Below are 15169 nucleotides of genomic sequence, written 5' to 3'. Positions count from 1 at the left end.
ACTTCCAGCTGTGCTGACTTGGTGACCTCACATCACTTAGGAGATGGCTCCCGAAGCAAGGAGCCAGGCTTTAATCGCAGCTCACATTTTATTGGTGGCTTGGAAGCATTTATTTTTAATATAAGGGACTGGTTTGAAGACAGACGCTTCAAAGGACTCTGGAGAAAGCAAACAATTACGGACAAATCATCTCCACACACAGAGACACCGGAAATCTAAATGCAAAGGGCAGAGGGCTGTCTGTACATGAAGATGAAGCAACTGTTTCTCTCCTTTAGAAGCACCGGTTGTGTGTGCATCCCAAAGCAGGCAAAAACGGATGAAAACAGACATAAAAATCCAGCAGCTCACAGCCCAGGGCTCTCCGTGCTGAGCTGCACGGCCAGGGACGCAGCACAGAGATGCACTGAGGGCACGGTGAGTCCCAGCACTGCGTGTTTGGGATGTGCAGCTCACCGCCTGCTCTCACATTGCCCACTGCTGGAGCACGCTGTGTTCTCCCATCAGGCTGACAGCAAGCAGCACTGCATTGTGCAGCAGTTTGGGATGTGTTCTATGGGAAACTTGCAAACCTGCAGTGAGGCTCCTCCCTGCTGCTCTGAGCTTGGCACATCGGTAAGCTGTCCTGCAAAGGAAAGAGGAGATTTTCCTTGGAACTCCACTCCCGTGGCTGAGCATTCCCACAGTGAGCACACAGCTGGGCACAGCCATCATTTCTGGTTCTGTAACTCCAAAGGTGATTTTCCAAAGCTCTGGAGCGCGGGGCTGTGCACAGAATGCCATTCATAGCTGAGGGCAGCGAGGAATAAGTCGGCTGCCATGGAAATCAGGGGGAAGTTCTCGTGGAGGTGAGGGGAGTTTTGAAGGCGTGTGAAGATGCAGTTAAACTTTAAAGCTTATTCCAGTGATCTGTAAGAAGAGTTTCTAAGAAGAATTTCCTCTCGAAGGCCTTTTTACGACACCACATTTGATTTGCATTGAATGTTCAGGGTGAGCTGAAGCTAAAATTAGGAAATTCATCCGTGGAAAGGAAAACATCTCTTCATCCAGGGAAAGGAAAGGAGTTCTTGTGTCCACCTCCCTTTTAAGGCTCAGCACTGAGAAGCATCCCAGTACTGCGTGTGCCAACAGTGGGAAAGGTGACTCCACAGAACCCAGCTGTTGGGATCCTCCCTGCCCCACACGTCACATGCAGCAGGTGATATTGGGCTGAGCTGCTTTATAGGATGAACACAGAGGGAGCAGCACAAACCCACGGAGCTCCTTTAGGAGCCGAGCACACAGGCTGCTGCTGGCGGTGGACTTTGACCTCTGGAAGATAAAAGGGAAAAGCTCAATCCACAAATCCCAAGGACTTTGCATCTCGTTATACAACACAGCAGTCACGTGGGTGCTGGTCATTGGTTTGGTCATTGCACACTGCTTATTTTGAAGCAGGGACTTTGTAAAGAGAAATATGCATTGGGTATGTATGCATCTAGCATGTAGAAGCTGCAGTAGTCGTGCTTGCACACATGGTCTTCAACCTAAACGTGCCTGGCCCTGGCAGAACCCAAACCTGGCAGGTAATTATTGGAGTTCTTATGTTCATGACGTGGTCCAGAACAATCGTGGTTGACTACAAGAATAAGAATTGAAAGGAGCCTTTTTTGGGAGCAAAATTAAGGAGTGGGAGGAAGTGAACCAGAAAGAGTGCAGTGAAGGTATTGCAGGAGGCACAGCAGTGTGAGAACCTCTGTTCACCTTATCTCCAGTTATTGGAACACGAAGGGTGGGCAAATAGCAAATTAAATGATAAGCAGCCGCCACGCAGTGCTCTGCATGAAGCACAGAGTTCACAGGCATTCGGAGCGAGGCGCTGTTGGTGTTCTCGAAGGACGGGCATCATTCAGCTGAAAGTAAATATGAGCATCTACGAGCTGAGCTTTCAGAAGGATGATTGTCCACTGCTCTCAGAGCACAACCCAGCGTCCACCTCTTGGGGCTCAGGGGAGATTCCTGCAAGGTGCTCAACACATGGAGGCCAAGGGAGCGAGGGGCTGCGCTTACCCATAATAACCCCATCTGAGAGCAGCTGACTGAGACAGCCATGGCTGTGCCTGGGCAGGGAGGGGATCAGGAGGGGCAGAGAACAGCCATGACTTGCAGGCCAAGCAATAGTCACTGCACAGCAGGTTCACCGTGGGCTTCTTGCATCCCCAACTTCCCGGATCTGTGCTCCAGTTTACAAGAGGTGCTTTGGTTATTGTGTGACACAAGACACGGTAAGAAGCTCGCTCTGACCTCATCTTTTGCCCTACTTCCTTATCTTGGAATCTGATGCACAGCGCCATACTTGTTCTCCCACATAGTTTCCTTCAGTGCCCTCCTCGTGAGGATGGAATCACAGAGCGTTGCTTCGTGGGGCAGCTGCACAGCTCCCCAGGTGGGGATGCACTTCAAAAGAGCTCCTTCAGCTGTCTCCCTTAAAGGCAAACTACACTAACAGGGATTGCACACCTGGAGCTGAACCAGAATCCTGGATGTGAGACCCCCACTCAGCTGGAAAGCGGCCCAGGACTTCACACAGCAAGTCCAGTCAGCAGCGCTCTGCGTTACACTGCTCAGACTGCAGCAGAGCTCCTGGCTGCCCCAGGAAAGGATGTGAGCAATCCCTGACAAACTGCCTCTGATTCACTACATACCAAAAATCATTGCAGATAAAAAAAAATGCTAAGCGTGGCTTCACTGATAATTTATCTAATGGCTGGGAAGAATGGGGTAATAGAAGGGAGACGAGAGAGAACAGCACTACATTGCTATGGAAACCAGAATTTTCAAAATAAATACCTTTGCAGAACTGAGGTTGCAGATCTAAAATAATCCATGGCGTCTCTGATGTTTCCTCCCTTTGCCATGAGACCCTTCCAGGCTGAGCAGCCTCTGCCTGCTGCAGAGATCAGCCTGCAGTGACACAGGATATCCCACGGCTCATGTTCCTTATTCCACTCCTGGGCCTTGAATAGAAACCACAGCGTTTGGTTTGTTCCCGTATTTTTGGGGCTTGCAGACTGGCGAGGTTGGTGCAGAATGAGCCCACGAGCACCTGCAGGGAAAGGTGTTGTTTTTATCCCAGTACACTGGGACATTCCTCGGCGACCCGAGACAGTACAATACATACAGCAAACCTTCTTTGTGAAGCTCTGCTTCCCTTACACCCTAGGAAGCTCCTTACCCCACCAGTGACCCCAAAGCAATTACCATTGGGCCTTTTGCTCCCCGTTGGCCCCATTTCAGCTGCTGACATCCCCGATGGCGTTTGGGCAAAAGGACACCGTGCCCCACACCTCCCACACCGCCTCGCTGCTGCTGCAAACAAGTCTGGGCTCCGGCAGTGCTGACTCACGGTGCTGAGGCTATGGGAAATATTTGCTTAAAGAAGCAAAGCCAGGCAGGTTTCCTGCCCCTCCTTATCTGCGAGCCCCTCGTACGGCAAAGCTGGAATGGGGCCCTGCTTCCTGAGAGGGGGCACGGAGCGGGTGCTTGTTTCCTAAAGATAGCCCAGGTTCCTCTCGGCTCCTCGGGATAAAGCCCCCAGCGCTCTCAACCACAGCTCTACGACTGCAGAGAGACGAACGGCTGCCGGGTGGGCTGCCCTGATAAAGCATCGCCCACCGCAGCGCATTCCCCGCCCCTCCGTGGGCACAGAACCCGCTCTTCCCCACAGCTTTCCCCGAGCTGCGGCTTCGCTCCGACCGCTGCCTTCAGCGCAGCTGAGTCAGTGCAGACGGCAGCGATCGCTGTTTGCTTTGGGAGGGTTTGCTACGCACCGGGACGCGGGCAGGCAGCGCCGGTGCAAGGGATGCTTTGGTGTGGGCATGTCAGCACAGTGAGCTGGGAGCCGAGCCCGCACGGAGCTCTAGGGACAGCAGTGGGGAGCTGTGCTGTCGGACCGGAGCCGCTCTGGGTGCTGTGCCTGTGTTAGCACGCTGCTGTGCCTCAGCTGGGAGCCGCATTCGACCCACGCGCCAAGCTGACCGCCCAGCGCATCCACAGCTCGCTTCCCCCTGGGAAATGGCCTCCTGTCGGCAGTGAGCATTTAGGGAAACAACCACAGCTGATGCCCACGCCGTTCACGTGGCAAATGACTTCAGAAACCCTCAGCAGCGAGGAGACTTTATGAGGGGTGGGACAGGCGAGTCGCTGAGCTGCCTCCTCCTCCCAGGACCTACGCAATTCATTTGCAAAGAAGCAGAGGGTGACGAGCTCCGTTTGCAAGCTGGGCAGGGCTGCCCAGGGAGCAGCTGTGGCAGGGCGGACTGCGGGCAGAGCTGGGTTGCAGAGCTCGGAATGACTGTGCTAAAGGTCTGGGTAACGAGCCGGCAGGAGCTCCCACAGCCATCCAGCACCAACCGACAGTGCAAGTCGCCTCTCCACCGCTCTCTCTTCTCTTCCTAGGCAGGTGAATATAAATCTTTACAGTGCAGCACAATGCTGGAAAAGCGAGTTGGGCTGAAGACCTATAAACACCCCCTGGGCTCGCTTCTATCAGCTGGAACCTGATGTGGAAATGTTCCTTGAGTTCATGCCCTTGGATTATACTAAAAAAGGCAAAGTCCTGCTGCACCTCGAGGACACCTAGTGCTGGAGCGAGAGAACAGAGGGCAGCTACGGAACAGGAAAAGTGTGCTGATGAGCCCAGGTGCTGGGTCAGCAAGACAAAAGCAATATATTTAGGTATCTGTGAGGCGTGATCAGAAGATCACATGCAATGCCTCAACTCTTAACCCTCCATTCAAACTGGCTTTGATCTAAAACACCGCTCACCAAAGCGATGCCCCCTAGCAGGCTCATCGCACTGGGGTTTCTTGCACCTCTTATCCCTATCAGAGACTGCAAACGGGCAGAGGGAACAGATGCAGCTGTCCCTTGGCCACTGCGTGCCCCAGCGCATGGCTTTCACTCTCTTGTGCCTCTGCCCCTATCACAAATGTCTTTTATAATGCAGGGAGAGCAAAGAGCTACCATAAAACAGAGACAGCTGACATCAGCAGCAGGCTGCTCCTTGCAGACCGCAGCTGTTAGGCGATGGTTGCACAGAGACTGAGGAGGGAGCGAGGTCATCCCAGGACAGGTGAACTAAGAAGTTAAGGAACTATTAGGTCATGCCCCATACATAGCAAGCAGCTTATCGTGATGGGGAAGCAGCCTTTGTTTTTAGATTAATCACTTCGAGGACGCTGGCTTCCATCTTGCACTTCCTTTTTATCAGCGCTTTGTTTTAAGAAGCTATAAACCAGAGGTAGGGACACAGCTAGAGAGAACTGCAGCCAGACCACCACGTGTCACAGGGCACGAATTGAGGCCACAGCCCAAAACAACGCTGCAAACAAAGCCAGCACAGCCTCCCACTCCCCCCCTGCGCATTAACTGCAACTGTATTTTATTTCATGTATCAGCTCTGTGCTGCAAAGCCTGGGAGAACCCATCTGAGCTGCGATGTGCTGCACCAGGCTGCCAAGCAAAGCGTTCACACGTCAGCAGAAGCCACATTACCCCCAGAGGCGCAGGGCTGTGTTCAATACCTAGAAGGATGGAGAATGCAAGGCACAGCACTGCGTTCTGCAGATTGCAGCCACAGCCAGCAGCCCTGCGGTGTGCTTTTCTGCTGCTTCTGGCTGGCCAGTGGATGACAGGGGCTCTGTGAACACCCCTCACCTTGTCCGTGCTGAACACTGCTGGGACTGCTCTGCTGACATGCAGATGGCCACCACACCTCCAGGCTGGAAGGGCCTCCAGCACCATCGGGCTGCATTGCTGCAAGGGTTCTGCTGGCTCCGGCAGCACCATCAGAAACATCTGCCCGTGCCACAAAATGTTCTTTCTTATTGGCAGCTTACTTTCTCTCCCTTTAGTTTGAGAGAACAGAACTCCGGTGCTGTTACCCTGTTTATGGTGCTTCCTCAAAGAGAACCTGTGGATCTCTGCCCTCCATCCACAACGTCGTTACAGCGACGTTGGCTCAGCGTGAAGATCAGAACATAAATGCAGAACAGCTGCTTAAGCAGAACGTAGGAAAGAAGCAGGGATGTTGCTGGGCAGAGAAAAGCACTGCTAGAGCTCACAGATAGCCTCTTTTCTCCAAAGGCACATGCGCACTGCATCGCTCAGTCACATTTCTCTTGAGCTTCCTGGTAGCAGCATCAGCGTGTTCAGTCACCTCTGACTGCTGCAGGACTCTGTCCCCATCTGACATCAATGACCTAGCCTCAGGTTTTCACCATTTTGTCACCTCCTCCCTCCCTTTCAGCCCCATAAAATCACTAGACATGAAAGCTGCAGCACAAAGGAAATCCTTGGCAGCACCGCCTGCTGCAGCGCAGCTCCCTCGGCAGCACAGGCGGCTGCAGGCAAGGCAAACCTCTCCTAACCTACATTTGATTCCCGTAGCATTGCAAATCAGGCTCTGCCAAACCTGGCTGAGGCTCCTCTCCGCAGCCAGACTCGCACACACAACAGATTGAAGGGCCTGAGGACGGTGGGAGCAGTTTTTCTCCTTGTTTACCAGCTCTACCTGCACTGAAGACAGCAGTGCTCCCATATCACAATTACCTTTAAGAAAGGAGCTGACCTGCCAGCTATTTTTAGTGGTGCTGTGAAGTCGTGAAGCTATTTTGCTCACATCTCCACACGGTGAGCTGCAGGACGCTGACAGCTCTGTGTTTGCCTGGGGCAGCGGGGCTTTAGCTATGAATGGGAACGGTGTGTGACTTTGCACTAAGGCCTCTCTGCCCTTTCTGTGCCATAAGAATCTTTATACCGAGATTTTTCTTTCTCATCGTTTTGGGAATAAGCAGCACAACTTCCTGAACTCCGCAGGGATCCCTTTTGGGGCCTCGTGTTGTTGTCCTCCTCCGGCCTGCGCGGCTTCCAAGGCTGCAGAAGGTGCTATTGATACTGTGGGAGCCCTCAGTCCCATTTGCCTTACTCACCGGGAGGCTAAAGGTGCAATTAGGAGTCCACAAAGATTTTATCCATCTTTTGCAACAGACCTGTGCAGGAGATCAATACGCATTAGGCCAGCACCTGCTGAGAAACCAGCACGTGTGATTCTGCAGAGGCAGAAGGGAGAGCAGAGAGGAACCGCTCGCACAGCAACGCGCTGTTCTGGATGCAGATTAGTGCCTGGGTACGTCCAGGGCAGCAGGCAGAAGGTCCTGGTCTAGACAGTTGTTTTCTCTGCAGAGCCGAAGGGTTGCTGCCAAGTTTGCTGGGGCTGTAGCAGGTGCAAAGCCCAGGCAGAGCAGAAGCCAAAGCAACTGGATTTAACAGAATGAAACCCACATACAAAAGGAAGCTTGAAGAATAGGAAAGATGAGGCTAACAAAAGGAGAGAAAAGTAAAAATGGGAGCTGGTGTGTTCAGACAGGGATGGGTGAGTCAGACACATCAAGGAGGAGCAAGTGAGTAAACATGTATGTGAGTTTTTCAACAGCTGTCAGTCGTCCCTCCTCAGAAAGCTCCTCTCAGGACTGCTGCTGTCTCCAGATAGAGCACGTGCCTTCCCAGCTCTCTTCAAACAGACACGTTAACACCACAAGCTTCCCACACAGTGAGAGGAACCAGGATGTCCTCAGCCCCAAGTCCAGCTCATGTCTTCTTTTTCTCTCCCTGACTTTTCTTCCAGAGGTTCTGCAAGACTTCTCCCATCCAAACCCTCACCCTGCTCCTAAGGTGCGCTGCTCCTTCCCCCAGTGGATGCAACAAGCACCTGGCTTCTGAGTAGCACAGCCCACATCTCTCCTCCACTGCAGGACCAGCACTCACTGACGGCACAGCCTGTCCCAAATGCTTCTAAACGAAGACCTGATTGATTTCAATGCCTTGCAGGATGAGCTGTTTTAACTCATCTGGTCTTGGACAAACGTTCATGGTTTGTGTGTGTTATAACCTTCTGAAATCAGCTGGCCGTTAACTAATAAAATGTTGTGCAATGTGCATTAGGGGGAGTTTAGTAAGAAATCAACTTGTTATTTGTGAATACGTAGAGATGGCATAGCCAGAATAATGGCATTTAATACATTGTTATTTGGTCAGGACTGCTGCAGACTCAGATGAGTCCAGCAGCTGCCTGTCAAGACGTGTTGGGTCAAAAAGCTCAGTGAAGAGTTCTGCCTGTAGTTCACTCCTTTGAACACAGTTTATCAGTCTATCTTCTGCTTTACCACTGGTGTCGTCACTCCTGCCCAATAATTATTTAATGAAGATTTCATATTGCCATCTCCACACTGCAGGATGGGAAACGCACTTGAAGTACGCCTTCACCTGTTCTGTTCTCTCGTATGGAAGCAGCAGACACACAGCAACAAACCGCAGGCCGCTCCCAGCCAGAGGTCGTCCAGCAATGGTGCCATTCAGCCACGGCACACAACGCCTTCTGCTGACAAGTGCAATTGGTCAGGTCTCCTCTAGGGAGTGCAGTCGTAAAGGGAGAAGAGGAAACTGCAGCACAAAAGCCAGCTGGTAACGTGTGACTCAGGATATTGGCACAGTCACAAATGGTGTCTGCCCATTTCATGTCGAAAACGGAGAGCAGTGGTGAGGGCTGAGCCGGAGGTAGGAGCGGGATGTCACTGGATGCCCCCGGTAAGCTTTCATACTGGAAAGAAAAGTCTTCTGAGATACTACAAAAAATTATTCAAGATGTAAATCAAGCAATGAAACTTCAAATATTGACCGAAAAAACCCACGCAGTTACAGCATCACACCCTGCAGGTGGCTGCAGCACAGCCTGCACTGCTATGGGCGCTCCATCTCCTGCCCTTCACACCCATCAGATCACCCAGTGAAAGCGAGCTCAGCCTCAAAATATCATTCAGACCTTGGCCTCCATGCAAGGAGCTGCAGAGACTCATTCCCAGGACTAGCCGTGCTTTGCATGTATCGCACATCTTGGTCCTAGAAAACGGGCAGAGACACGAGCTTATTGCATGCTGGAATCACACAGCAGCCAGGCAGACAGCTGCAGGACCTGGCTGCTCCTGGTGGCAGGGAATCCTGCAGGAAAAGACACAAAATGCTGCCTAGTTCCTCCCCTGCGTGCCTCAACTGTAAGAGCACCAACACCTTCCTTAAGGAAGCACCGAAACATGAACCAAATCCTCGTGGATCCTCAGAATGTTCACCAAGAAGAACCAGCATTCCCAGGCACAAGAAAGAAATGTAAGGAATGCAAGAACAATACTACCATCCACCTGAGGCAAAGGGCAACAGAACAGACTTGCTAGGTAACAGAGCCGGTCTGCAGCTCCGTGTGAACCACATTCAGTCAATGCCAGCTCTATCCTTGTCTGAGGAGCTGTGTAACAGCCCATGGCAGAAGACAGAGACCCTGAGCACAAGCTCTGTGTTCGGCCAGCAAGCACCAGCTGAAGAAGAATCATCTGATGCCTAAACTGCTGCCTCCTGCTTTTTGTCTCACCATCACACTACTTATCTAAGCTACGTGTGTGAGGTACCACAAGTTAATTCACTCCTCCATTCCTTTCATTATAGATCCTCCTGCTGTTTTTTCACCTGTCTCCCTCCAGCTGCACGCCAGCAGCCCTGTTGTTCCTCTGTCAGTACATCACGTCAATAGAAGCTGTGATAAATAAAAAGGAGCCATCAGCTCCTCCTCGCCCTTGCAAATAAAGGAGCTTCTCCTCCCTGACCTATCTACTTCTATATTTTCCTATCAGTCGTGGTGTCCATCGCTGCCTTGAAAAGCTACAGGTGCTTTTTAACAGAGGCAAGGGAAAGGCAGCCTTAGCATTTAGAGATCATCAGAAACACGCAAGAATTTTCATGGTAATTTCTGGTGAAGGCACATCTGATCTCCACGGAGAACACTCATGCTGTGTGTATCACCACGGTCCCTCCACCTATTTAGGATTCCCACTCTGGATTACAAGCTACCTTCGCACAGGAGACGTTGAAGCTTCCAATGAGGTCACACAGCCGCTGACAGGCGCTGATGGGTGAGTCATGCTGCAGTAGCCAGAGATACCAGCAACAGATTTGTTAATCTGCATGCAGCCTAACCCTTCTTCTGGTCTAAAATCTTATTCCAGAATGAAACACGGTGTGTCACTGAGAGGTGATTGCAGAACTGCTGAGGGACAGGGCCATCATTTCACAGGTTTTACAGATTAGGAGGAGAATCAGTTCCAAAGAGTACATTTACAACATCATAGAATATGTTGTTTTAGTTGTAAAATGCAAGACCAGGATCCACTGGGTCAATGGGGGAACAGCTCATCGCAGCTCACTGGCAAAGCAGGCGTGCTAATTAGGAAAGTAAGAGTCCTCCTAGGAAACATGCTCAGTGGTTTAAATCACCACCTCCAGCAAGCTGCTCTTCTGGGGGATGCTGCCCTGGACCAGGGTCAGCAGGCACAGAACAAACTCTTCTGCTGGCTCTGCTATGGGGAAGAAAGCCGTGGAGCAGGACTAGATCTGCAACATCTCAAAGTGCCACAGCAAAATTCAACAGAGCTTCTTCATGAAAGCTTTGTAAGGGTGGACACAAAACTATGAGAGAAGGAAAAAATTATATATAGTGTTGTAGCCTCACTGCTACAACATTGTATTAAACTTTCCTAAGCAGAGAAATAATTGTTTAATACTTCTATCCAGTAGACAGGGCGAGCGACAACTGCCAGAGGGCCAAGTGACACATGGCAGCTTCTTTTGGAGAAAGAAAACCACCTGAAGGTTGCATGATTATAACGAGTTTCTTGGGACAGGTTTCACACTGTTTGTCACCTTTCATCCCTCAGTGCCACAGGCCTCTCTGTATCCATCCATCCAAAGACCAGAACCAAGACAAGAGTCTCTTCCTGTGCTGTTTCCTTCCATCAGTTATTCCTCCAGGCCAAGAATGAACTGGTATTCTTCCAGTGCATGCTAGCATTGGTGTATGACAACAGGACAATTGCTGACAGCCACCTAAACAGCACTCAGGTGTTGGAGGCAGAGAAGCACGAGGACATCAGAACTGGAGGTGCTGCTCAGATGAAGATGCAAGGCTTCATGCTGAACCTGGTGGAAGGACACACACTGCCAGCACTTCTCAGACATCAGCTGCCTATGGGAAAAGAACGTGTGCATTTAACTCTAGGCAATTCTTACTTCTTACTGCGGCAGCACTTCATGGATCTGGACAAAGTCACTAAACTTGCTTTTATTTGGGCAAATTCTTCTGCTGCAAAATTAACATCCAGAAGAACTGTCTCCCAGTTTTAGTTTCAGCCCAGATAAATGGCCCTGATCCCATCCTGAGCCACAAGGCAAACCTGTGCAAGGCCACACGGGTCAGCAGTGCTCCCCTCAAGGAGAAACTTACAGGATTCACCCAAGACTTACCTCAGAAATAAGTTCATTTGGCACATATGTCATAGGCTTGTTGTTAGTCTCTCACAGAGAAGGGCACAAATCTCTGGGTGTCCTCAAGGTACACAATTTATGAAAGAAATCAGAGGAAAGTAACATGGTAAAAAGAGAATCTTTCCAAGTTCTAATAACGCTCCCAAAGAAATGCATTGCAGAGATCCTTCCATCTGGCCTTCTCCAGCAGAAGACAAGCCTACCTAGAGCCCCTTGGGAAGCTGACACAGATGCAAGTGGCACACTGGCACTTATTTGTAACTGCCCAGCGTGCCAGCTGCTGAGGAAGGAAGAGCTGTTGAGTCAGAGGGCAAGCCAGTCTTCCACTTCTGTCTGGTTGCCCCGAGGGCAGAGTGGGACAGTCAGAAGGCCGAGATTCTGCTCACTGCTTCCCCACAGGACCTCAGTCACTACTTCCCCCTCCTGTGTCTCTTTCCCCTTTTCTTCATGGACACCACTGCTCTCTTGAATCACGGGACAACCAGAAGCAGACGGCAAAGAGCAATCCTATTTCTCTGATAAAAGGTAAGAGCGCAGTGCAGTATTGTTATTTTCTTATAACACAAACGTGGTTGTGTAACAGTGTTGGTATTGCTTCATTTCTGTCATTATGACAAACTGCCAGGACACTGCCTGATACAGGTTGTTATGATTTGCTTTTGTAGGGCTATTTCATCTATTCTGACCAGCCTTTCTCTAGAACATGTCTTTCCTGTATAACTCTGTAAACCACAATAATGGTCTGAGCTTCTACTGGAATGATGGCACGTTTGATGAGCAAATGAAAGAAAACAGTTCCTCACTTGTGCATTGCACAACTATTTATGTGCTAAAAGACACAACTGCTTATCTTTACAAGCAGAAAACAAGGTGAAAGTTGGTTTCTAAATCAGGGCGTAACAGAATCATAAGAGTTTCATAAAATGGTAAAAAAAATGTATATTTGGGTAAATTACATTCTGCTTACACGATGGCAAATTCCCTAGAATGGAAGCAGAGACAACTGTGATTCATAACTGCAATTATAATTAATAACCAAATTTCATTGGTTCAGGTTCTGTGATTTATTCTGAAATTTACATTTGCTCGCTTAAGAAAGGTCAGAGTAGAGCAGTGTGGGGACTGCAGGCTAAGGAAGGTACGACTGTGATTACAGCAGCTGAAACTGCCCTAATCACACTCTTATCTGCCTTATCTACTGAGAGTATTTATTTAGCAGTGATTACTGAGCCAGGCCCCATCACTCCCAGTTAGTTCTGAAGCAGCTCCTTAGTGTTGTAAGAAGTTTATACTGCAAGAGGCATTGCTGTTCTGCTGAGACAGACAGCCAAGCTTCTCATCACTTAAAGTCATTTAAAAAAATAAACCATGACGCTCCTAAAGAAGTAGGGGTGTCAACCCCAATGCACTGGCCAAATTCCCAGCTTGAGTAATTACAACGAGCCTTGGATAAATTCTTGCCACAGCTTCCGCTGGACACGGTATTGTTCACGACTTCCTCTCCTACAATATCAGGCAGTGCTGATGCACACAGGTCCTGTCTGCACTGCAATGCTGTGTGGGTCTACCCCCAGCCCAGGTCTGCAGCAGCACACTGCAACAACGCACTGAAACCAGTTCTGCCTGTCAGCTGAACCGCCGTGCAATTTGTAATTTCTATTTACTGATGTCCTAGCACCTCCTTCAGATGGTGCTAATGCATACAGCTACCTGATGGCTACACCGGTGCAGATCCAAGATGCAGGCATACATAAACTGGTTTAGTTCCTTAAAACAAAAGCTAAATTTGCATCAGTAAGTTTGCAAACTGAGCTAAGCTGATGTAACATCCTAGATGCCCACTGCAATTGGCTGACAAGGCAGTAAGAGCATGCCTGATAGGCCAGGCCTAGGCAGCCCTGTCAGACATGCCCAGTTCAGCTGGCAACAACAAACAGTGCCATTTTTATAGGCCTGCTACTTAACGATGTCTGTAGACTTCTTCTGTGCTGGTGGGACACAGACAAAACTGTTTACTTTTGAAGTGGTCACTGAGCACTTATCAAACCCATATCTATTGTGTTAAACAAATGACCTGACAGTTCATACCAAAGCATTACCCACATTTTTTCCAGCAGCTACCACTACACCCCAAGGCTTTTTACTTAGAGATACCGTTATCTTTTTTTTACGTGTGTAACGAAGGGAGCCCAAACTCTCTGTTAGGGTAGCTCTATGTACCTCACTGACCCAAGCTTTCACCCTCATAATCTGTGAGCTTCAAACGCACCTCGGCTGCAGGAGAAGTACAAGACCAAGATTCAGAAGGTCTCGATCCTTAATTCCACTTTAGGGCCGCATGGGCAGATCGCTCCTCACTGCTCTGTAGGCTGCAGAAACCAAACAATGCCACTAATTTAACAAAGACAAGAAAAGAAAACAACTGCACAGACGATGCTGAATAGATCCATATTAAGTGCTACTGTTGAGAATACAAACAGTGACGTTTCCTACTACACACTCCTTTCCCCACAAGCACGTCTCCAAACCCATAGTATTTTTTAAAAGACAGAAACTCCAGTTTCAGGAAGTGGACGGCTTTATTTTTGTGCCATTCCAAAAATGCCTTTTAACTTGTCAAACGATACGCTACAAATATCTTTGGCAGATGAATAAAACCAAGTTTCCTGTCATAGCTGCCAACTTCAAGGTTGAGATAATCAGATAAATCTTTAGTTTGCCTTCCCCAATACTTACAACAACATATGTTTGAAGCGATCCACATTTGTCTTGCTTTTCCTGACGGGATTTGAGAAGGCAAAGTATCAGACCATGGTGTGACACATTTGTGTCACATGAGACGTGGTCCACAACTGTTCCAGTCACCCTCTGTTTGCAGCTTTCCTCAGGTTTCCCCTACCCCAGGTTAGGGGGCAATAATCCCAGTAGAACTGTCTGCTCATTTAGAGGTAAAAGTGAAGGTTGGATAAATGGTCTCCAGTACCACCTTGTAAATAGGGCCTCCTAACAGTACAAAATACCTTTGTAGGACAACAGGAGGAAGTTTGCTGTGCTCGACTGTAGCAGCACCATTAATACTGGGTTTACAGAATTGTATTATTTCATTCTGGGGACACTTCAAATGTTTGTGGGGTACCTGAGAGCACTTCCTTGGTACATAACCCTGAATTTAAGGGTGAAAGTGACACCTAAGAGCACGCCTTTTGCAAGCTGTGTCTTATGCCATTGTTCCTATTAATTCATTGTCAGGATGTCAGTAAAAATGGTTATTTTGATGATTCTTTGCCCCCATAGTTCTGAAAGGGAAAGCAGCTATAAACACAAGGGAGTCTGACCTCAGCGATTTCCTCTGTTCAGACAGGAGCACAATGCACTTAAACACCACGACAAGGAGACTCGGACTGTTTAGAATTCCTCCAGCTGTAATCTATAGCAAAAACAAATAAACAAATACACGACTACGAGACATGATAATTAATCCCTGCACCAAGCCAACTGCTATCTCGAGCTCCTAGACAGAGATACCCAAAGACACCAAGGTTCCACAACCGAGCAGGTTCAAAATCTATCGGTTCTAAACCTACGGGTTTTGAACTTGGCAAACAGGAAAGGGCAGCTCGGGGGGCTGCATGCCCAACGCGTGGGGCTTTTATCCCCCTTTCCGTCCATAAACCAGACACGGTTAGGCTCAGGCAGCTCGGACTCTCAGGGTTGGCCAACAGTTGCACAACGACCAAGGCGAGCTGACAGCTGCCACCGCCTC

The 15169-nt window shown here is 49.4% G+C and overlaps 1 long non-coding RNA gene across 2 annotated transcripts; it reads right to left on the bottom strand.

The window, feature by feature from the left end:
- Nucleotides 1-91: 91 nt before the first annotated feature.
- LOC122192856 lies at nt 92-15163 on the bottom strand. Of its 2 annotated transcripts, none has more exons than XR_006182723.1 (6): nt 14742-15163; nt 13676-13775; nt 11386-11467; nt 9937-11107; nt 2830-3085; nt 92-1311 (listed from the first exon to the last, which is right to left on the bottom strand). It is a non-coding gene; the product is annotated as an uncharacterized LOC122192856 (long non-coding RNA). The 2 variants fall into 2 exon arrangements; XR_006182724.1 differs by having other exon boundaries at nt 92-625.
- Nucleotides 15164-15169: the final 6 nt, after the last annotated feature.

This window comes from Lagopus leucura, unplaced genomic scaffold (genome assembly GCF_019238085.1).
Source record: "Lagopus leucura isolate 7727_CA_CO unplaced genomic scaffold, USGS_WTPT01 129-14_obj-0_obj, whole genome shotgun sequence".
NCBI classification, from domain to species: Eukaryota; Metazoa; Chordata; class Aves; order Galliformes; family Phasianidae; genus Lagopus; species Lagopus leucura.
This window is presented reverse-complemented; position numbering and strand designations above follow the sequence as displayed.